The 24,012-nt window shown below is 42.8% G+C and overlaps 1 protein-coding gene across 1 annotated transcript in view; it reads right to left on the bottom strand.

Annotated features, from left to right (window-relative positions):
• Positions 1-24,012, bottom strand: part of GALNTL6 (polypeptide N-acetylgalactosaminyltransferase like 6) — a 1,483,691-nt gene that overhangs the window by 686,972 nt on the left and 772,707 nt on the right. The window lies entirely within an intron of this gene.

Genomic DNA, 24,012 nt, shown 5'->3' on the forward strand with positions numbered 1-24,012 from the left:
CCAGGGGTGGAACAACAGCAATGGTAGTACAGAGGCACCAAAAGAGTAAAAACAGTATTTCTTTAAGATAAATAAAATGAAGTAGGCTGCGGTGGACTTACCCTACACAAAAATGTCTCTGTGAGGCGCCAGGCTACGTACTGGACCACATTGGTTATATGCTCCTATTTATTGCCTGAGGAAGTGGGATATACCCACGAAACGCGTTGCACCTTGTTCGGAGTATGTAAATAGTTTTTATGCCTGAAACAGTATTTTTGTGTCTGCTTTGGAGGGGTAAGTCCACTGCTACCTACTTCATTTTATTTATTTTAAAGAAATGCTGTTTTTACTCTTTTGGCGCCTCTGTACTACCAATTCTTGGTCACGGTTTCTCTTTAACCATACATTTTTTAAATATCTTTTCAATTCCAGAATTGCAATAAATGTTTCTAACTGACTGCAGCATTTCAAAAATCTGACTATTGTACCACACAGTTTTTCCCCAATTATGAAAAAAATGATTGGAAACTCAGAAAATAATTGCTTGGGTCTGTACATCAAGTAATTGACAATCTACCACACACCATACAATTTTGCTAAAATTGATCAGAAAAATCCAACACTCCCGATCGTTTTTTTTATCAAATAAAAATGGGAAATTGAATCAGATTTCTCAAACAAATGAAAAAAAAGCTTTCGATTTTTCGGGACAACCGATTGCAATTATCGAATTGCTCTAAAATTGGATCTTTTAATTGTATCGTGTGTGGCCACCTTACGTCTAAAAATAGGCCCGGATTTACATCACAAGAGCCTATAGGCACAGATGTCCTGGCGCCTTAGACTTTGCCTTCCATGAACCTACAAAACACCTGCTAAACTGCACCGCAAGTGTGCTGATTGGCCCAGCGGTCACTTCTCCCTTACTTTCCTTGCCCCTCATAGGTAGCTACAGGTGCCCCCAAGTAATAGGTAGCCAGAGGTATCCTCAGTATTAAGTAGCTAGAGGTGTCCCAGACTGAAGGGAGATCTCGTCAGTGGAATGCTGACAGCTGGGTGAGTAACCTCTCATTTACTTTCTGCATAGGGAAGGAGGTAAGGAGGCACTAGGGAAAGGAAGTAAGCCGCCTTTTCATCATCAGGCACCTGTAGTGTAGACACGTGCCTACAGTGCCTTATGGTAAATCCGGCCCTGTCTAAAAATATGTACTGCTACACAATAGCATGCACATATATCTCTGTTCATCACTTAAAACCAGGGCTGTGGAGTCGGTACAAAAATCCACCGACTCCGACTCCTCAACTTCGACTCCTCTAATTTGCATATTACAATCTTGTTGATTGAAAGTCTGTAACATGAAATTCGTCTCTTAAATGCCAACGCTTAGGAATTTTAAAAGACAACTGAAGTGAGAAGGATATGTAGATTACTATATTTATTCCCTTTAGACTAAAACTAGTCCTTGGTAAGAGTACTTGTAAAAGGTACAGACCAGAACACACTGTTGAGCGCGCCCAAGCTGGGCTGCAGCTCTCTCAAGCTGCTCCACATCTTGTCTCAGAAATTTGACTATTTAAATACATTTGGGCATGGACAGGACCAAAAATACAGAGGAATCCTATGCATCACCTCTCTGGCAACAACTACAGCTCATCAGAAATTATGGATCACTTTGGATGGCTGAGATTTAAACTGGATTAAAATTGGACTTGGACTGAAAATGCCTAGCCTGCTAGGAGCTGACCTCAAACTTTGAAATTCTTCAACTTTCTTCAACCCTCAGCTCCTGATCCTTCTGTAAGTAACGGAAATGGCAAAAAACACCTTGTGAGCTTTCTATGTTATGACTATCCTATTTCTACATTTATTCCAAACTTTTTAAATTGAAACAAGGAACTGTCTTAATTTGTTTTAATCTGGAGCATCTCCTTTTTTTTTTCTGAGAAGTACAGCTTGCAAAAGACTCCTTCCCTTTGATCTCAGCAGGGTGTCTATCAGCTGTCCAAATGCCACCATTAAAATACTCAGCTGAGATGCTTATCTATATTGCAACCTCTGTTCCCAAGAAACTCTTACAAATAGATTCTGCTTTGATTACCCCTCTAAAATCCTTTGGGATTCTCAAGAAAACAAGGCGGGGGAAGAGGGGAGGAGGTGCAGGCACCCATAAATCAAAGCCAAAGCAATCATCACATATCTATAAATCAGCTGTATCAGTAAAGGACCCAGATAACAGAGACAGCTTCCACACTCCTGATTACAACCCCCAGCCAGGAGCTAGGAACACAGACCTCAAAGTTAAGGGAAACAACATTAAAGCAGTACTCTGCAATGCCAGGTCCATAAACAACAAAACAGCAGTTATTCATGATCTAATAAAGGCTTCAGATCTAGCTTTAATTACAGAGACATGGTTGGATCAGAACTCAGGACCCACTCTCGCAGCTGCGGTACCAGACAATTACTCAGTTTTACACTGTGAAAGGCAAAACCGCAAGGGCGGAGGATTAGCTCTGTGCTTCAAATCCAGTTTTAATATTAAACCCCTTGCTGTAGCCCCCACCCACTCTTTTGAATGTCTAGCAGCCCAGCTCTCAGCTGAAAAAAAAATAAACATACTGCTTGTCTACCGACCCCCTGACGCTGGCTCAGCTTTTCTCAAGGAAATAGCAGAACTTGTATCTTGCATAACACTGAAACACCCTAGGTGGATAATTCTTGGAGACTTTAACGCACGGGTCGATACACACTCTTCCCAATTTGGAACTAAGCTACTTCTCTCCTTGAATGAACTGGGCTTCTCTCAAGCCGTCAACCTCCCTACCCACAAAAAAGGACACACTTTGGACCTCATTTTCCATTCAGAACTCCTAATATCCAATGTGGAAATTGATCCAGTAGTTTGGTCAGACCACCACACTGTCCACTTCTCCTTTACAGCACCGGCTACAAAACACCAAGTGAAAGAACTAATAAAATATCGTTCCTTGAAAGGTTTGACACCCCAACACCTTCAGAACAGCCTCAATCTAGGTGGACTGACAGATCACAACTTAGGCCTTGAATCCATGGTCCTTAAATATAACCACGATGTCTCAGCCGCTTTTGACGCCATAGCTCCCTTAAAGATTAAACGTTCCGCACCATTACATCACGCTCGCTGGTTTGACAACTCTATAAAGGAACTAAAGAAACAGGGACGCAGACTGGAACGAAGGTGGCGCAAACATCAGTCTCCTGATGACAAACTTTCCCTAATTGCTCACCTGGAAAAATATCAAACGATGATTAACAAAAAGAAGTCCTTACTCCTGTCTCACGAAATTGCAAATGCAGCCAACAGACCTGCCCAACTCTTCCGCACGGTTGACAGTCTCTGCAATCCATCTTGCAGGAAATCCAGCATCAGACCTTCACAGGAACTGTGCGAGAAATTTGCCCACTTCTTCTCAGACAAAGTCTCCTCCATACGATCTGCCATTCAATTCACAGCCCCAGAAACCCATGCAGAGCCATATAACAGGTGCAAAAATAGCCTACCACCATGGTCTGATTTTAAGGTAATCACTGAAAAAGACATCTTGGATATCCTCTCGAACCTTCGCCAGACTACCTGCGATCTGGACCCTGGCCCCACTAAGTTCATGTTGAAATGCCCTGAACTATTTACACCGGCATTCCACAAAATAGTCAACGGCTCCTTACAAGAAGGGTGGTTTCCCTCTACTCTGAAAGAAGCAATCGTCAGGCCTCTACTCAAGAAACCATCCTTAGACCCAGATGCTCTAAACAGCTACAGACCTGTCTCAAACCTCCCCTTTCTGGGAAAAGTTATTGAAAAGGCTGTCTACCTCCAACTTGAAGCCAGGCTCTCCAGAAACAACATCCTTGACCCTCTTCAATCTGGTTTCAGGAAATATCACAGCTGTGAAACAGCCCTCACCCAGATTTGCAATGATCTGCTCATTGCAAGAGACAAGGGTCAATGTTCCATCCTGATTTTGCTCGACCTCTCAGCGGCTTTTGACACAGTCGATCATGAAATCTTACTCAACAGGCTACAAGAGTACTGTGGCATAGATGGCATTGTTCTCCGGTGGTTCAACTCCTTCCTGGCTGGCAGAACACAAAGGGTAGCCTTAGGGCCCTTCCTCTCCAACCCTGTACCACTAAAATACGGTGTACCTCAGGGCGCAATATTATCCCCTTTACTGTTCACCATATACATGCTGCCACTTGGAGAAATCATACAAAAACATGGCCTGACATATCATTGTTATGCTGATGACACCCAGCTATATTTGTCATTCAAACCTGATGTCACAGACCCTACTCCACAAATAAACGCATGCTTAGCTGAGCTTCAGGAGTGGATGAATAATAATTGGCTAAAACTTAATGCTGACAAAACCGAGGTTCTTGTTATCGAGGGCCAGGGCTCAACAGCAAAGCAGCTCCAGTCTCAACCAACACCGCTAAGGATAGGGAGCTCAGACCTGAACAACTCAGACTGTGTGCGCAGCCTGGGAGTACTGATTGATGGGAAATTAAGCTTCAGGAATCAAATCTCAGCTGTTGTGAAACATTCCTTCTTTCACCTAAGGAATATTGCAAGGATTAAACACCTAATTCCTTCAGAGGATCTTCCAACCCTAGTTCATGCCTTCGTCACATCAAGGTTAGACTACTGCAACGTCCTCTACACAGGCCTGCATAAGAAAGACTTACGCCGCCTGCAATTAGTACAGAATACCGCCGCAAGGCTGTTAACGAGCCAACCCCGCCATTGCCACATAACACCAACCCTGAGCTCACTCCACTGGCTACCGATAAAATGGAGAATTCTGTTTAAGATTGGCTTACTGACATTCAAATCCTTGCACAATCTGGGCCCTGGATACCTGAAGGACTTGTTGCAACTACATCACACCCCCCACAATCTTAGATCAAAAGTACGTAACACCTTGGTCACCCCCAGAGTCCACCTCAAAACCTTTGGAGACAGAGCCTTTTGTCATGCTGCCCCTACACTTTGGAACTCCCTGCCACACCCAATCAGGACAGCCCCATCCCTGGAAGCATTTAAGTCTAAACTGAAAACCTACCTTTTCAGTCTGGCATTCATGAACATCTGACTATCTCCTCTGTAACACAACCCAGCCTGAAACCCTGTATTAATCTGAGACACAGCTATGCGCTTTGAGTCCTATGGGAGAAAAGCGCTTTACAAATGTTATTTTTATTGTATTGTATTGTATTATTGTAACATCTATCAGGCCCTAGGCAATGTAACTGTGTATACATGTAAGAATGATGTGCAGGTACTCTGCAGGGGAATGAGGAGATTCTTCCTCTATTACACATTCTTCATGCACAATCTGAACCAGGTTTATGGGTGATAGACAACACCTCTGTGTTCAATGTGCACAACATTCTCAGTGGATTCCCTGCAGCTCTGTGGGGAGTGCATATGTAGAGTATAGTACTACTGTGTAACAAAGTAAACCTGAGACAGATAACATTAAAGTTGTATACATACCTGAGGCTTTCTCCAGCCCCCTTCAGGCTAATTAGTCCCTCGCTGTCCTCCTCCGCCACCTGGATCTTCTGCTATGAGTCCAGGTACTTGAGCCAGTCTGGCGTAGTGCGCATGCACACACTCTGCCACCGGGAGCGTACTACACCTGCGCAGCACTATTGCACAGGTGCAGAACGCTCCTGGCTGTGGAAGCAGCATGCAGCCAGACTGTGCTGACTGGCTGAATTACCAGGACTCATAGCAGAAGATCCAGGTGGTGGAGGTGGACAGCGAGGGACCGATTAGCCGGAAGGGGGCTGGAGGAAGCCCCAGGTATGTATAAAACTTTTCTTTTCGAGTCTCAAGTACTATTTAATTCGTAGTCACCAAACCAAATTTTAACAACATATCAAACTATTTGATTTCATGAGTAAAGAGAGTGCGTACATTTGCATAAATCAGAATCAATGCAGAATTATTTCCATCTCATTGACCATCTCTATTAGTGACACGGCTACACATCAGACTTTATTCTTACAGCATAGATGTTATTTAGTATATATAAGAGATTCCTGTGTACACATCATATATACAGTCACAATCAGATGTGTATATCTGACTTAAAAATACGGGGACTGCTTTATTGAAGCAGCACAAGTCATTAATTTTGATTGGGTTACTTCATTTTTGTGGACTAAGCACAGCTATTACTGTATGTATAAATTATTTATGATGACTATTATCTGAGAAATAGAACATTTTATCATATTTTCTATTTTAATTACAGACTCCACAACTCCAACTCCGACTCCACAGCCCTGCTTAAAACTATTCCTTTTTTCTTGGAACAGCAGATAGTAACCTATAAAATTTGCCTAGGATCTGCTAAATAAAAAGTACTGTCACTCTGTTGCATTACAATAGAGCTATCATATATAGCAATTCTTAACCTTCCTGGCGGTAACCCCGAACGTAGTTCGGGGTAAGCCGCGCAGGAGGTTTTCTCCGGCCCTGCTGGGCCGATTTTCTTAATTTTTTTTTTGCTGGACACAGCTAGCACTTTGCTAGCTGCGCCAGCACACTGATCGCCGCCCCGCGCCCGATCGCCGCTATACGTTGCGGCGCGCACCCCCCCCCCCCCCAGACCCCGTGCGCTGCCTGGCCAATCAGTGCCAGGCAGCGCCGAGGGGTGGATCGGGACTCCCAATGACGTCACGACGTCGCTGACGTCAGCAAAAAACTGCCGCGCTGCCTCCTGGCGGAATTTTTCATACCGCCAGGAGGGTTAAGTAGTATCTGCATATAAGATAGCACTCAAGTTTGAGCTTTCCTCACCATTCCAATTTCCACAGCAATCCACTGTATGTATTATTGTTAGTCCTGTTTGTTCTTCTGCCGTCACCCCAAACACTGACATAGGGTTCCACCATGTCTATGATGTGTGCTATTTCCATTGTGATCTGCTTCATTTCTTTGCAGTACTAACCCCAGAATTCTTCTTTACACAAGGCAGCCTTACCTGGTACAGTCCAATCTGCTACAGCCTCCACTTTTTTTTCGGTAATGAAGAGCCTGACTCATCCAGCTAAAACTTGCCCAAAAGCGTTATGGATGAGTGAGGCTCGTCCATGCTGCCAGGGAGATTTCTAGCTGCTCTGCACAGTCGGCTTTGCTTTTACTGCTTCTGTGGGCTTCCCTAGGACTGATGGATGCCTGTTAGCACACTGTGGGTAGCGATCTGAGCTACCCACAGTGTGCCAACCTGCATCCATCAGTCCCAGGGAAGCTCACATGGAGGCGGCAGGGCAGAGCAGTGCAGCAACATTGACCCCTCCCTCCTTTCCAATCATCCCTCACTTCCTTCCTCTTCTCCAATCCGCCCTCCTTTTCCTCCGATCCCCCCTTCCTCTATTCCGTCCGATAACCCCCTCCCTCCCTGACAATCTCCGGGCAGTGCTGTGAGTTGAGTAAAGGGGATATTACTCACTGAGGCTCTCTCCAGCATTGATCGGCCATTTTCCTATGCTGTACAGCTTCGGGCTACTATTTCACTGTACTGGGGACCTGGCTTGATGACATCATCAAGCCGCGTCCCCGGTACAGTGAACAGTAGCACGGAGCTGCTGAGAAGAATAGACGATTGCTGGAGAGAGCCTCTGTATCTCACAGCGTTGCCTGGGGATCAGAAGGGAGGGAGGGGGGGTCGAAGGTAGGGAGCTGGCTTACCTATACTATGGAACCTATAGCTAGCATAAGCATAATTTAGTCCAAGACCTTTATTGTAACCTCAAACATAAATATAAAAATAACGGGCACCATTTTCAATGCATATAGCTTAGCATAATTGCAGCAAATAACACTGAAGTCTATGGCGGTGCCCTTTTTAAACAGACGGCTCTGGCGCCCTGTTCAACTTATACCATTAATGATAAAATTAGTCTGCAGAAACACAACTCATTTTAACCTATGGACCTGCACTTTTTTTCTTTGTAAAATAAAATTTAGAAAAAGAAAAGTGACCTAGATTGTCATAGAATGTAGAACTACTACAAAAGAGGTGAAGAAGAATTGTTGAGGATATTCAAACTTTTTTTTCCTCCAGAACACTGACACATTCTTCTGACAGGTCCACTGTCAGATTAGCACAAGGTGATAGCACTAATTACCAATCTACAGGAGGGGAGCTTAGACATCCAACTGACACATGTTTCTCAGGCCGTGGCCTGCAAGTTATAATTTAGCTCCTGCTGTACTGTGATTAAAGACTGTTGAACCACAGCATCTGCATGTGCTGCCCAGAAAGGTGCAATTTCTGTATAATTTGGATACCATGAAGATGAGTAGCTGAGGCCTACGGATCAGTTTTAAAGCAATTTGTCATTGCTATCATGAATATGACAGCTAACATTTTTCAGGGCTGAGAGTAAGATAGGTCAAAAATGTGCTTTCATATCTATTGGTGTACAGATGGTGTGTGAAATATATTGATTTCAGTCCCTCATTACCGTACTATACATTTCAGGCAGTTCCTGCAGAAATTAATGTTGATTGAACTGTGCTTGTTAAACAGCTACGTTTCACATGACCTTTTAGTCAGGGTAATGTTTATTCTGCGGCAAAAAAAGATATTAATATTTCTCTCCTTCCTTGCTGAAAGCAGTGTTCTTTGGACCCAATTATTAGTTACTAAAATGAAAAAGCCAGTGATTTTTCTGAAACCTAGTTATTCCAAAAGAAGTCGGTCAGTTTGCTGACGTGTGTGTATGTGTACATTATCTACAGATGGATTTGGCCAAATATGGTGACCAGTGGCGTAGCTAAGGAGCTATGGGCCCCAGTGCAAGTTTTACAATCCCCCCCCCCCCAACCACTTTATACATAACAACTGATATGGCACACCACAACCTGCCAAGGACAACCACGGTTAGAGGTATAAGAAGGGGATGGGGAGCAGTTTGTTAATGATAACTGCTATTTAAAGCATATATAGAAGTGATGATTTCTAGCAGAGCACCAATAAAGAGCTAGTACTGTGGTGGAAATTTGGCCCATCGAGACCTCTTTGGACCAAGGACCCTGATATGGTCACAACCTCTTTACCCCCTATTGCTACACCACTGATGGTGACAGTGTCATCACTGACACTGTAGCTTTTCCTTGTTTGCCCTTTTGTCTGGGGAAGACCACCTAGAAAACTCTGCCCAATCTGCCTCTCCTACCGTGAATATGGAGGATTTGTCCACAACTCCACTCCCTTTCACTGAAGTATTTTTCCTGAGTTGTCAGAAGCACAGGCACTATCCAGCCATGAAATAATCTGTTTTGCTTTATATTCCTGAAATAGGAAGCCTATGTTTGCTTGTCCATGCACTTCTGATTAGGAATAAGCAAAATCCTCAATAGCATAATTGCAAGATTTTCTCCCAACTTCTGACTGGTCCACAACATTTAAAGAGAATCTGTATTGTTAAAATCGCACAAAAGTAAACATACCAGTGTGTTAGGGGACATCTCCTATTCCCCTCTGTCACAATTTTGCCGCTCCCTGCCGCATTAAAAGTAGTCAAAGTTTGTTTGTAAACAAACAAAATGGCCACCAAAACAGGAAGTAGGTTGATGTACAGCATGTCCACACATAGAAAATACATCCATACACAAGCAGGCTGTATACACCTTTCCTTTTGTATCTCAAGAGATCACTTGTGTGTTTTTACCTTCTGTCCCCTTCAGCTCTCCTGCACTGAATACTAGTGACAGGCTGTGAGGCTGATCCTTTCTTCCTGTCTAATTCCTCAGTATGTGTCAGCCCAGCTCCTTTCACAGCCTAACAGAGGAGGATTTTTATCCAGCTCTCTTCTATCACTGATAAGATAGCAGAGACCTGCTGGCTTATGTAAATAACACACACACTGGAGTGTGCAGAGAAGGGCCTGGAGGGGTGTGCATGAACAGACCAGCACGGAAGAGTTGGTAGCCTTCCAGACACAGGGCGACAAGTCCGACAGGGGAAAGATACATTGATTTATTACAGAGACGGTGATAGTAGAAAGTGCTGCAGTAAGCCAGAGCACATTAGAACAGGTGTAGGAACTTGTAGGATGGTACAAAAAAAGTTGTAATTTTTGTTACGGAGTCTATTTAAGTGAATCACTTTTGTGAAATTGCATTGAAGTAAATGGCACTGAGCTGCCAACTTCTGCCATTCCTTGCAAAGTCACCATACAGGCTATCTGCTATGATGGGGAGAATAGTGGGACCAGGAAAATAAATGTATGTATGCTATGCTAGGTTTAACAAATCTAGCTTTAAAAAAAATTACAGCTGAAGCGAAAGGTGTATGGAGGCTGCCATATTTATTTCCTTTTAAGTATTACCAGTTACCTGGCTATTCTGCTGATCCTCTGTCTCTAATACTTTTAGCCATAGACCCTGAACAAGCATGCAGCAGATCAAGTGTTTCTGACATTATTATTAGATCTGACAAGATTACCTGCATGCTTGTTTCTGGTGTGATTCAGACAGCTAAATAGATCAGAGGGGCTGCCAGGCAACTGGTATTGTTTAAAAGGAAATAATTATGGCAGCCTGCATATTCTTCTCACTTGTCCTTTAAGATGACGGAAGGATCCAGGGGACCAGGGCAAGAGATTTTCCAAACCCTAGCATGGCTGCTGGGGATTAGGGGAACATGATGATGCCACTGCTCATATATAAGCATAGGCTGCTGGAAACCCCACGATGAAGGGAGGATTAGGGCAGTTAGTGGCAGGAATGTGACAGGTGTGGACACTCATTGGGAGGCTCTTCAATCAAGTGGTATAAAGGATATTGGCAGGAGATCATTAATTAAAGGCAAGTATTTATGTTTAATTTACAAAAATGTAGCATTCTAATGGTAAAAACAATATTAGCAACCAGGGGCATAACTAGGTCCCACCAGGCCCCCCTGCAGAAATTCTGAGCGGGCCCATTTTGGGGGGCTGGAGGGGTCGCAGCATGAGGGGAAAGCCATGCTGCACTTCGGTGGGGAGGGGGGACGGTCCCCTCCTCCCTCACCTCGGGCTCTCCCCTCTGTGCTCCCCTCCAGCATCAATACGATTGTGTGTGCAGCGGCGGGCAGCGGCAGATACATACCTTCCGTGCGCTCCAGCGTGGACGTTCCTCTCTCTCTAGCCTCTGACACGACTTCCTGTATAAACAGGAAGTTGCGTCAGACACTAGAGAAAGGAACGTCCATGCTGGAGCGCACGGAAGGTATGTATCTGCCGCTGCCCGCCGCTGCACACACAATCGTATTGATGCTGGAGCGGAGCACAGAGGGGAGGGCCCAAGCCAAAGTGCAGCATGGCTTTCCCCTCATGCTGCGACCCCCCAGCCCCCCAAAACGACCCTGAGCGGGCCCCGGGGGGGGGACGGCGCGCGGGGCAGGGGCTGCAGGCCCTATTGTTACTCCAGTGTTAGCAACATAGAACTGAGTCTCATATCTTTATTTTCAGTTTTAGTTTTAGGCTACATTCACAGTGGGAAGTTATTGTCCTGCTTTATAAAGTCATTATAATGCAGGTTACCGCACTGCAGTGTTAAGCCTAAGTGACGTTCACAGTGCGAAGTTAACATCATGTTGTAAATGTTGCGTTATGGTAACACACTGCTGCAGTGCATTAGCGTTAACTCTAAAGTCAGGTGTTAACAAATACAGGGAAGCTACTTTTATTGCCTGTATGCTCCACTGTATCTGCTGTATTGCAAACTTAATGTCACATCACAGCGCAATGTCCCACTGTTAACCTAGCCTCAAGACTGAATAATTTGCAAAACTGAACTCTAATCAGCAGCACTGACAGTCTGTAAAATCTTCTTTATTTTGTTGCAAAACAAACAGAAGTAATTACCCATTAGAACTTTTCAATCAGCTAACATGCCATTTGTCTGTTCAGATAATTACAGGATTTGTGTGTGTATATTGATCATATTAATAACATCGGATCCATCAACATATACATTTACTGATCTGTTAAAATGGAAAGAAAGTGTCCGTTTTTTGGGCTCAAGTGTGAACCGAGTCTTATAGGGAGTGGATAAATACTTATAAATAAACAACTGATTTAACAGTCCTTGCTGAAGAAAACATTTAGCATAACCTCCTGCAATAATGACAGCTAGAACATTCTCACCAGTAAGACTCAAACAGCAAAACACCCACTCAATAGTTAACTTTAAAGTCGCATCTACACGCGTAGATGCGGCCGTGATGCTCCTTATCAATCGAGCCGCTAATGCGGCTCGATTGATAAGATCCGACAGGACGGATCTTGCTTCCGCCGATTCCCTGCTCGCTCCCCGCGAAGGGACAATGGCAGGGAATCGAGCGGAAGATAAGCGGCGCCGGTGTGGACGAGCGGGGAATCAAATGTGGCGCATGCGCGGCGAGCGGGGACGCGGAAGAGGCGATCCGGCGGCTAATCGAGCCGCCGGATCGCCACAACATCTCCTCAACATCTCTTCGTGTAGACGGGGCTTAAAGCAGACCCAAAATCTTGCACAACAAACAATGAAAAGTCTTTATTCCACATATAGTTGCTGAAGGAATTCACTTATCTGAGTTCTGTGTTTGTTAAAGCAGCTCAAAGTGTTCTAATTAGTTCTTATCAGCAACTTATCAGACTGCATAGACTGCAGGAAAGTTCTGCCCATGCAAATCTCCAAACAGTAAACATTGAGGCTTAACCGTTTTAATGCTCTCTGTTCTCACTCTTTTTTTTTATGATTTCAATAAATCGCAATGAAGAATTTTTCCATAAATATTATCATGCTCTGGCTAATCTTTTAGAATCATGAAAAAGTTTTGAGTTTAGTTCCACTTTGAAAGAAATATTTTGTATGGACCTGGCTATTAAATCTGAACTTCAGGAACATGAAGATGAATGATTACATTTTAAACACAATACATGTGTATGTATCTTTATATCAGATCTGTGCAGGCTCCCGCATTGTGTATTTAGCTGCATTTTGTATTTGGCTGTAAATAAAATCAGTTCCTCCTGGGAATTGAATTCTGTCTTTTTGCAACCCTTACCAGCTCATTTCCACATTGCTAAACCTCCATCTCTGATGTCTGCAAAGTAACTGGTCATCAGGTAATCATCCGGACTCTCACTGAGACTGAATCTAGTGTGAGTAACTAGAATGTAATCTCACAATGACAGGCAAATCACTTTCTACAACTGTGGCTGTACATATTGCAGCAGGTGATTGTATTTTGTGCATGAATGGGGTATGTTTTCCTTCTCGGAACTGGAATCCATTATATATGTGTTAATGTAATAACGCAGAGCATCTGATAGAAAACTGGCACTGAGATACCAGATCATTATCTTTTGCACAGTAATAAGGAAATCTGTACAGCTCACTCTGACCATTTTATATGGCACATTCTGATGTGATTCTGCATACCTCTAACTGTTCTTTCTTATATTTCCATATGCATGTGCCAGCCAAAGAATATAATGCACAGTAATGGGTTCTCTGATTCACTTTGTAGTATCCAAATGTATCTTTCTAACTGTGCTGCCCAAGTTCTAACAGTCAGAGGGTCAGTGAAAAGTCAGCCAAGTTTGGACTCCCTTAAAAAAACCATCCAAGCTATAAAAAAAAAAAAAAAGATCCACTTACCTAGGGCTTCCTCCAGACCATGACAGCCATCCTCTGCCCTCGCCGCAGCCTGCGCAGTACCATCCTGATGACATCGGCCAGACCACGTGACCCGTGCAGTGAAGCGCAGAAGACGCCGACCCGGAACCCACCTAGCGATGTCAGCTGCGCCAGGGGAGAAGACCGGGAGCCACCGGAGCTGTGACGAGGGCACAGGACGGCTGCCACGGGCTGGAGGAAGCCCCAGGTAAGTGGATTTTTTTTAACAGTTTGGACACTCACTTTAAGGGCGTATATGAAAAAAGGGCATTACGAAATGTGGGTACTGGGCTAAGCCGGTAGTAGAATATTGTCAGTACTGATGATATTCTGCTATTAGGCACCCGGATAATGCAGAAAGGAGAATATCATACATTTTACAGATATTCTACCATCATTTTTCCTAACCTTCCTCTCACACTTACTCTCCCTTTACCTACTCCTAACACTAACCTATGACTACCTAAGCCTAACACTAACCTTCCCCTAGCCACTCTTAACACTAACCTACTAACACTAATCCCCCCCAGCATATATGCAAAAAGGTGGTGAGAAAGTTGACCACAGGTTGAAGCCAAAAAACAGCTTACCCTGCTATTGCAATTACTATTCCCCCTCCAGGCCGTCATGGACTCATGGTTAATATGCAATTCAGCTGGCAGCTATTGCTGAGCGCCGCTATAGCTATAATTCACATTACAGTCTAAGGGCATCCAAATGTCGGGAGCCCTTTTTGTCTCGACCCCCCCAACCTATGGCTAAAACTTGAACCTGATAACCTACCCTTGCTATCTGCAAACTCTTCCACTTTAGTCTCTATGCCTCCTTGGGGCATCGGCTATATTATGCACCTCTGGCTACCAAACTGTCCACTGGGCATCACTATAGCTGCAATCAATAATGTGCTCTATGACAGCGCCCAACTTTCCAAGTAGTCACGGCCGGGCACCCAAACCTCTTGCTTCCCCCTTTAGGTTCCGGGACCTAGAGTTCTGCCTTCTGCACACTGTTCCAGCGTTGCATATTCTGCTGGGGTATAATATTTATTTAATTTATCAGCCACATGCAAAGTGCATTGTATTTTAGTATATCATATATATTTTATATAAGGTCATGCTTGTTTTTCTTTGTATAGTAAAGGATAAAGCTACATGTAATTTCTGTACATAACAACTTTCAGCTTCACATGAAAAGATTACCACCCCATCGTGTTAAGCTGCTCTGTGCACTTAGGTAGCTGTCGCTTGAGCGTGTCTACACCTGACCCTGAAACGGTGACCACTCTTCCAGTTCCATCAGCATAATTGTAATGGAAGAGGCATTACTGGTACCGAAAGGCTAAAGCATGCACTTTGATAAAGTAGCACTTATGCTTCCTACGGGCTACATATGATATGAGCTCAAGAGTGCACCCTAATTATAGGGTAAGACCATGCCATGGGAGACAAAACATTTGTGCAGACATTTGCTGCATACCAACTAACCGTTCAGAAATTTCAGCTTAAAAGTCTACTGTAAGCTCTGAGAATCTTTTCATCCATCTCATCCCAATGATACACTTTACTTGCTTGAAAATATATTCTTCCCCTGGCACATTCTCAAACATGCATCTAGGATTTTAATTAGCCTTATTCTCTTATTGTTTCTGCAGAGCAATATTCCTTGGCTAATGCTTTCCCCAGAATGCCTAAATCATGTGTTAGCATAAAAAAGAAAGAAAAGGGGGAAAAAAAAGAAAAGACAAAAAAGCACTGTGCATTCCTAGGAGTTAAAGAATACAAATGTACCTTTACATTTCCAGGAAAGAAAATAATTCACATGCAAGTATTTAACTGTAATTCGTCAGCTCATAGCTGACAACCAAAGAGCCTTGTGTGATTTATATATTAACACAGTGTGATTATGAGAAATTAAACGGCAAGGATTTTACTGGTGGTTGTAGGGTACAACAGGCAATTCTTAATTGGCACGCCCTGAATACAGAAGTGGAATATTACTGAGTGTTTCTGCTAGCCAACATCACTCATTCTTACACAGCCTTAGTTGGTCAATTTTCTGACATCATATAATTAAACAATAAGCTAAAAACCTGTGGCTGGGACCCTGGTCATGTGGTTATGCCTATGAGGTAGGGTCTCTAATTAGACCTTCTGAGATATTCACGTCAGCAGAGGATGCAACTGAATCACCCAATCACCTCTTCTGTAACTCTGCAACCGAACTTCATTTTTATTCCTTAATATCTTTAATCTTAAAATATTTTTTTAAGAAGCTAAGTATTTGACAATTTTTTTGAAGACTGTGTTATAAGACTGCTTACATTAAATAGTTGATTTTCTTTAGGTAGGCTGAATAACTCTTAATAGTAGGTAGTAGGGATGCTCATTTGGATTTTGCGGAATTAAAATTTCCGAATTTCTGGAACTCAGAAATCGGAACTCGGAAATCGTATTTCTGCAAAAATACTGCATTACTGCAATTCGGTAATTTTAGCTCAATCACAGAACTCGAAATCAATGGACCAATCAGAGAATGCAGAAACAACTCAGAAGTATTTGGCCAATCAGAGAATGCAAAAAATGTAAAAAACAAAACAAAAAAAACCCACTAGCCAATCGAATATTGAATTTTAGCCAAATCACAAAACTCAAAAGCATTGGACCAATCAGAGAATGCAGAGTCAAATTGGAAGTATTTGGCCAATCAGAGAATGCAAAAAATTAACAAAAAACCCACTACTCGGAAATCCGAACTCGGAAATCGTAAACCGATCGGAAATCTGTGAAATCGGTAATCGGCATTGGTGGAAATCGGAATTTATGCAGAATCGGAAATCGACATTTCCGACTATCCCTAGTAGGTAGTTGAAAAGCAAAATAAGACCTTACATTACAAAAAATAAATTAATTAATTGATTACATTGTTGGTCCAAAACATCCTGGACAGAAAATATGAAGGTTAAAGAGAGTCTGAAACCAACTTAAAAACTTGTTTTTACCTGTTATTGAGGTTAAGGAATATAGCCAGTGCTGAAACACCGCATTTACGCGGCAGAACGAGGACAAATCCTGGGTAAAAAATCCATGACTTACAAAGTCGTGGAGTTTGCTGCCCGGGGAGGCAATGCTTCTACTTCTATGAAAAAAAAATGTAAAAAAAAAAATGATCAAAATCAGATCGGACCTGTCGGGAATTATATATCGAGCCATCTATCTTCAGAAAAAAACTCCCAGCAATAGTGGCATATGGGGTACAATCCTAGAAATATGAAGTGGTTAACTAGTGTCTGTCTATGTTTTCTGTTTTCTTATTTTCCTTTTTTTTTTTAAATCTCAAAGAATTGTTTCGACCTCTGCTGAAGTCAGAATATAGTTAGTCCTACAATGATAGCTCTTCAGAATGAGTTTACTCTTTTACCTTACCCTGCTTCTGACCACTAGGGATTTTGCAGCTTGTTCTGGTACAATAATAAGGCAGCACACAACCATATTGGGTATAGAGTACACAATAAGCAAAATATTTTCTAGCTTCCATGCTAGAGTCTTGCAATACCTTACAGGCAACTGACACCTGTGGGAGTAGTACTATTTCATAACTACAATAATATAGTCACAGGCCTTGGAGCAATAGATTTCTTTCCAGAGGTTTTGTCATTGTCCCTATACATTCTTCACAGCAAGTTGTTTCATTTCAATGCATAACCACTGAAAACAACTTGTTTGTCAGACTTTCATTTTGGAAACTGGTGATGTGCATAGGACCATATTATATTACCAATCCATAACAAGATCAAAATCCAGTAAAAATTATCTAGAATCCAATTTTCTAATTTTCTAATTTTTATAGCGCCAGCAAAGTTATGTTACTAAGTGACAAAGGAATATACTGGGAAAACAGCAACATGTCATTTTGGGGCATATTGGATTTTGTCAACCCATGTTTTATCATAGGGGCATTAGTAAACTACAGTATATTGTACATAGTTATAACAGGTTGCTGGTGTTGGGAGGGGGGAGACTGGCATCTTCCCTAGGGCCCCATTTCATCTTGAACCATTTTTGCAAACCCTGGACTAAACCCTGGATTAAGGCTAATTGGCCCGTCTCATGGGAAATATGTAGCAGATACAGTATGTACACAGTATACACATGTTTTGCCATTTTTCAGTATAGTGGTCCTTTAAGGTCAGGCATCAGGAAGGGGTTAACACTAAACGTAGGTTAGGTGGCAGGATGTATTTTATCACTTAGAGTAGGTTAGGAATTAGGAAGGGGTTAGTGCTAGGGAGGTTAGGGTTGAAAAAAACTTGTGAGAGTAACACTTCAACACTGACAAAAACTATGTTACATAGCTAATGCATGGGAGTAATACTCTGCAGCCACAGTAAAATCATCAGCATCCACTTTAAATGTAATCTGGCCCATGGGGCGCATGCGCGCGCTGAACTAAGATGGCCGCGGCTTTTTGAGCTCCGGAGAGCGATCCGCCTAATTTCCCCGTTAGGTGAGCGTACAGAGGCTAAACAGCGGCGATTCTAAAGGCGAGAGGGTCCCTACCACCAATGCCTCCGAAACAGGCAAAAAAAACCGGCAGGAAAGACACACAGCCAGACCGTATGGAGAAGTTCCTTACCCCTCCGGCTAAACAAGATGGCGTCCAGGCTTCCCATGCTGCTACACGCACAATGGAGGAGCAGTCCGCAGCAGTAACCATGGAACAAATGGAAAAGCTCCTAGAACGAAACAGACAATCACTGCTAAATAGCATGAACAAATTACTTACCACTGCTACCAAAGAACTCAAAGCGGACATAATAGCTATAGGGGAGCGGACTAATAAGCTGGAAGAAAAGACGGATGAGATGATTAAACGACATAACGTATTGGATGAGGAACACACCCAGACTCAAGCGGACGTTAAGTCTCTTAAACTGGCACAAGAAGACGCTGAGAACAGGGATCGACGCCAGAATGTACGTATCAGGGGAGTACCTGACTCAATCTTACCGGACCAGCTCCGGGCCTATCTCATGCGTTTGTTCAAACATATACTACCAGAATGGGAGGACTGTCTTTGGAGAATAGATCGGGCCCACCGAGCTTTGGGAGGTAATATAAGAAACACCCAGGCACCTAAGGATGTGATATTGCGCTTCCATTACTTTGAAAGCAAGGAGGCTTTACTGAATACGACGAGGAATATACAACGAATAGACTTTGAAGGTGAGACCCTATCCTTTTATAGTGATTTATCTCCAGTTACGTTAGAAAAAAGAAGAATACTAAGGCCAGTGACCCAGGCTCTGAGAGATGCGGGGATCCGCTATAAATGGGGCTTCCCCTTTAAATTAATAGCAACAAAGAACTCGCGAGTCTTTATTCTGCATGATCCCGACGACGCAACAGAGTTCCTAAAGAAAATAGGCCTTGACAAGCAAACTGTCCGTACAGGCTCCCAGGGGGGCTCCCCTGCCTCGGATACCCGCTCTCAACGTCCCATGTCACCGGACTGGACGACTCAACGCCCACGCCGCCAAGTATCAAGGGTATCGGAATCATCTTCATCACCTCCGGCGCTAATCCCACAGGACATTCCTGAGGATACAGGAGAGTGATGTCTCAACTTTATCAAGGTGACTCTCCATATCTTATCTCTATATAAAAAAGGGGACCCATGGTGAATCGGTTTCTCCCGTGGCCGTTGGTGGTTTAAACCACATGCTTCCCCACGATCTGCCTTCTTTCCCTCTGGCTACCCTGACACAGGAAAGGCTGGAGGTTCAGGCAGAACCACGTTCAGGCATGGACATGGTGTTTTATGTTAAAAACTGTTTATGTTTTTTTTTATTTTTCCTTATTTGTTCTCATTCTACTCTATTAGATGATGGGTATTGTCCTGGCTCTATGATAATAACACACTCCTTAAAGCACGTTTTAAAGTTAATAACATATGCATGTTTCTATATGAAATGCAAACATGGTACGCTTGGTCTCAATTAATGCGAAGGGATTAAATTCCCCCCTTAAAAGAAAAATGTTGCTTAAAGAAGCAATGAGGTTGCAGGCAGACATTGTTATGGTCCAGGAGACCCACTTTAAATCTCAACAACACCCTAAAATATTCTCAAGACACTACCCCACGGTTTATTACGCCTCAGGCCCGAACAAGAAGGGAGGGGTAGCGATACTAATGAAGGAAGGATCTTCTTTCAAAGTTACTAGATCTTATTCTGATCCTCAAGGTCACTTTCTATTACTTCAGGGAATGCTGGCTTCTACAGAGGTAACCTTAGGAAATCTTTATGCCCCTAATATACAACAGATACACTTTCTTAACCGAGTTCAGAAAAAACTCAGGTCATTTAGAGCAGATTGTTGGCTACTAGGAGGGGATTTTAATTTGATATTTTCAACAATGTGGGATCGATCTCAGATTCCGCCTGGGGCCTCTCAGACCAGAGTAAACGCCCTAGCTAAAGCATTCCGTATATGGGTTAGAGATAACCATCTAGTAGATACCTGGAGACTGAGCCACCCATGGTCAAGGCAATATTCCTTTTACTCCGCACCGCATGACCTCTTCAGTAGGTTAGATTACTTTCTAGCGTCCAAAATTTTTATCAGTAAAATCATACAGACAGACATCCATGATATAACATGGTCTGACCACGCTCCTATCTCTTTAGATTTAAACTGTAGATCTGGATTTAGGGGACCCTTCCATTGGCGTCTCAATGAGTCTCTGCTGAGGGATGAATCAGTTCATGACGTGATAAAACGAGAACTTAGGGAATACTTTCATAATAATCAAAACTCAGTTTCCAGCCCAGCGATTTTATGGGAAGCCCATAAGGCTACCATTAGGGGGGTACTGATAAGAGAGGCCGTTGTGAAAAAAAGAAACGATAAAGCGTTGTTTGATTGGAGATTACGATTGTCGAGAGAGGCAGAAAGCAGATACAGGTCCTGTCCCTCCCAAATTAACTATAGAAAATGGCAAGATGCAAAAACAAAGATCTACGATCTCCAGGTCAGTAGAGCAGAAAAAGCACTAGCATGGACGAAGCAATTGTTCTACGAAAGAGGTAACAAACCTCACACGATCCTGGCTAGGAAACTGAGAGATCTTAAAAAAAAAAGGGAAATTTATGCAGTAGCTGACAGGACGGGACGTGTCTCTGCAGACCCCTCTCACATAGCAAACACATTCGAAGCATATTATAAGGAACTTTACAATCTGGATTCCCCAACCCCCCTGGTGATACAAGGGATAACATGAGATACTTCCTACAAAATCTGGGGATCCCTAAGTTATCAGAAGAACAGTTGCATAGCCTAAACGAACCTATTGATGAGGGTGAGATCCGTGAGGTGATTAAGGCACTGCCCTCTAGGAAAGCACCAGGTCCTGACGGATTTTCGTATGCCTATTACAAGAAATTCAAAGACCTACTCACTCCTTACATGTCTAAAATGTTTAACTCTTTCCTAGAGGGAGAAGCCATTCCATCTTCCATGAAGACCTCGGATATCATTATGATACATAAAGAGGGCAAGGACCCACAAAATGTGAAAAGCTACCGTCCCATTTCTTTGATAGATTCTGATCTAAAAATTTACACTAAAGTTTTGGCAAACAGATTTAACCTGGTTTTACCCTCAATTATAGATGGGGACCAGGTTGGGTTCATCACAAAAAGACAAGCGGGGGATAACACAAGAAGGGCAATAGACATTATAGACTGGGTTAATACGAGGGGAAGGCCTTCTCTGCTTCTTAGTCTGGACGCAGAGAAGGCCTTTGACAGGATATCCTGGACTTACCTGTTTGAGGTTATGCGGCAATTTGGTTTCACGGGTCTCATCCTCTCAGCTATTAAAGGCCTCTATAGTGATCTACGGGCTAAAGTACGCGTTCCCTTAACAGACTCGGCATGGTTCCCTCTTTCGAATGGGACGCGCCAAGGCTGCCCCCTCTCCCCCCTCCTGTTTGCGCTATGTATAGAGCCTCTGGCAATAGCTATTAGGAAATCTGTGGATATTTCAGGGGTAATGGTGGGTAGAAAAGAATATAAGCTGTCACTCTTCGCGGATGACGTTTTATTGACAATAACGTCCCCTTCTATCTCTCTCCCAAATTTGTTTAAAATAATTAACGATTTTGGAGCTCTATCCGGTTTTAAGATTAACCATGATAAAACGGAAGCCCTTCCATTAAATATCCCTCAAGAAGAGCTCCGGGTGTTGCAGAGTAACTTCCAGTTTAAATGGAAGAAAGAAAGTGTTAAATATTTGGGGATTCATCTAGGTACCTCATACAAGTCTCTATACGACTTGAACTTTACCCCTCTCCTTAACCAGCTGAGGAAGGACTTAGACAGGTGGGATGCTTACCATATCTCCTGGATAGGGCGGATATATTCTATTAAAATGAATTTGCTGCCGAGATTTTTATATCTTTGTGAGACCCTCCCAATAACAGTCCCCTATTCTGTACTCCACAAACTACAAAAAGATGTTCTGAGATTTATATGGGCCAAAGGGAAACCCAGGGTCTCACATCGGGTAATGGAATCAGATAGATCCAGGGGAGGCCTTTCGGTTCCGCAATTTAATCTGTACTATCTAGCGACACACCTTTGCCAACTGGCAGAGTGGCATTCTGTTCCTCTTAGGACTAAGTGGGCAGAACTGGAAGATGAATCGGTATCTCCATATACCATTGGTTCCTTCCCCAGCCTTTTAAAAATAACAGGGACAAAGGAGACACTACTCAATACAATAACATTCACTTGGAACCTCTGGCATAGGACCCGCACCAAATTCAACCTGTCTAAATTCCCATCTAAACTTTTGAGATTAAAAGGTAACCCACTCTTTCCCTTGAATTCTATCACTAGATATAAGAGTGACTCTGTAACACCCGAACCAATCTATTTATATGATCTCTTTGAAACCCCTCCTACAAAGATTCTCTCATATGCAGAGTTATGTAGCAAATATCCGGAGACTGACTGGAGATTTTATGAATATTTACAGGTGAGGTCCTGTGCTCTCAAACTTCTGGGTAGTCAACCTTATCCTTCATATTCCCCATTTGAACGGCTTCTAATAGATCATGAGAGAGAACCGGGTTTAATCTCAAGATTATACTCATATCTGTTGATCCCAGGACCATCCTCCTTTTCCAAACATAAATACATGCTGGAATGGGAAAATAAACTAGGGAGCTCTTTAGAACTCTCAGATTGGGAAGACATATGGCTCAATGCACGAAAAACATCTATATGCACCCAAACTAAAGAAAATGTTTACAAAATACTATTCCAGTGGTATATGACACCAGTCAGATTAAATAAAATATTTCCGGGTACCTCAGATAGCTGTTGGAGAAACTGCGGGGAGGTGGGTACAATTGAACACATTTTCTGGTTTTGTCCCCAAACCCAAACATTCTGGAAGTCAGTCCAACTTTTAATTCAGAAGGTTATTTTAAAACATATCCCTCTGGACCCTTGGATTTACCTATTAGGCAAACCAAAGGGGGGTCTAAAATCCCACACCCAGAGGATGCTTAATCATATTCTGACGGCAGCCCGTATTTCCCTGGCAGCTTATTGGAGGAGGAGCTTGGTCCCCAATATAGAAACGGTGATTAGAAGGATACGGTGGGTTAAAACTATGGAATACCTGACTGCTCAAGTTAATGAAAAAGAAGAACTGTTTAAAAAGGTTTGGGACTTTTGGAATGTTAACTATGAGCGCGAGGGGATATGAGGGACGGGGGGAATTATAATATATACTCTTTCCTAGGGTGTTTACCTAAGTACCATTTTCTCCTTGCTTTTTGTCATATTAAGACTCCATACGGTAGCGTGGCCTTAAAAGTCAATACCCACTATTTAGTTAAAATTATGTTACTGGATATGTACATGTTATATTTATGTTGGTAGATAATATATTCTTTTATATTTTGAGAAGGTGTAGACTAAGAGCTACCGTGAGCATTTGTTAGTCAGACAGTCATCTGAGACATATTGGAGCTATATTTTGATATATATATGTTTATCATAGTAGCTATTAAGACTAATGTAAGTTTGCCCATACGTTTAATGCTAAAGCTTTGTTCGATTTGTAATTACATACTTCTTTTCTAGAATCTGTTAATTGTGCAATATCTTACTTCTCAATAAAAGAATTATAAAAAAAAAAATGTAATCTGGCCCAGTGTTGTTGATGTAGTACATGAAGGAGGCTTGTAAAGTATGTGGAAGTAGTGTTGATCGAACACACGGTTTTTCGTGGTCGGGTCGGCTCGGCCG

The sequence above is a fragment of the Hyperolius riggenbachi genome, chromosome 1 (genome assembly GCF_040937935.1).
Source record: "Hyperolius riggenbachi isolate aHypRig1 chromosome 1, aHypRig1.pri, whole genome shotgun sequence".
In the NCBI taxonomy this organism is placed as follows: Eukaryota; Metazoa; Chordata; class Amphibia; order Anura; family Hyperoliidae; genus Hyperolius; species Hyperolius riggenbachi.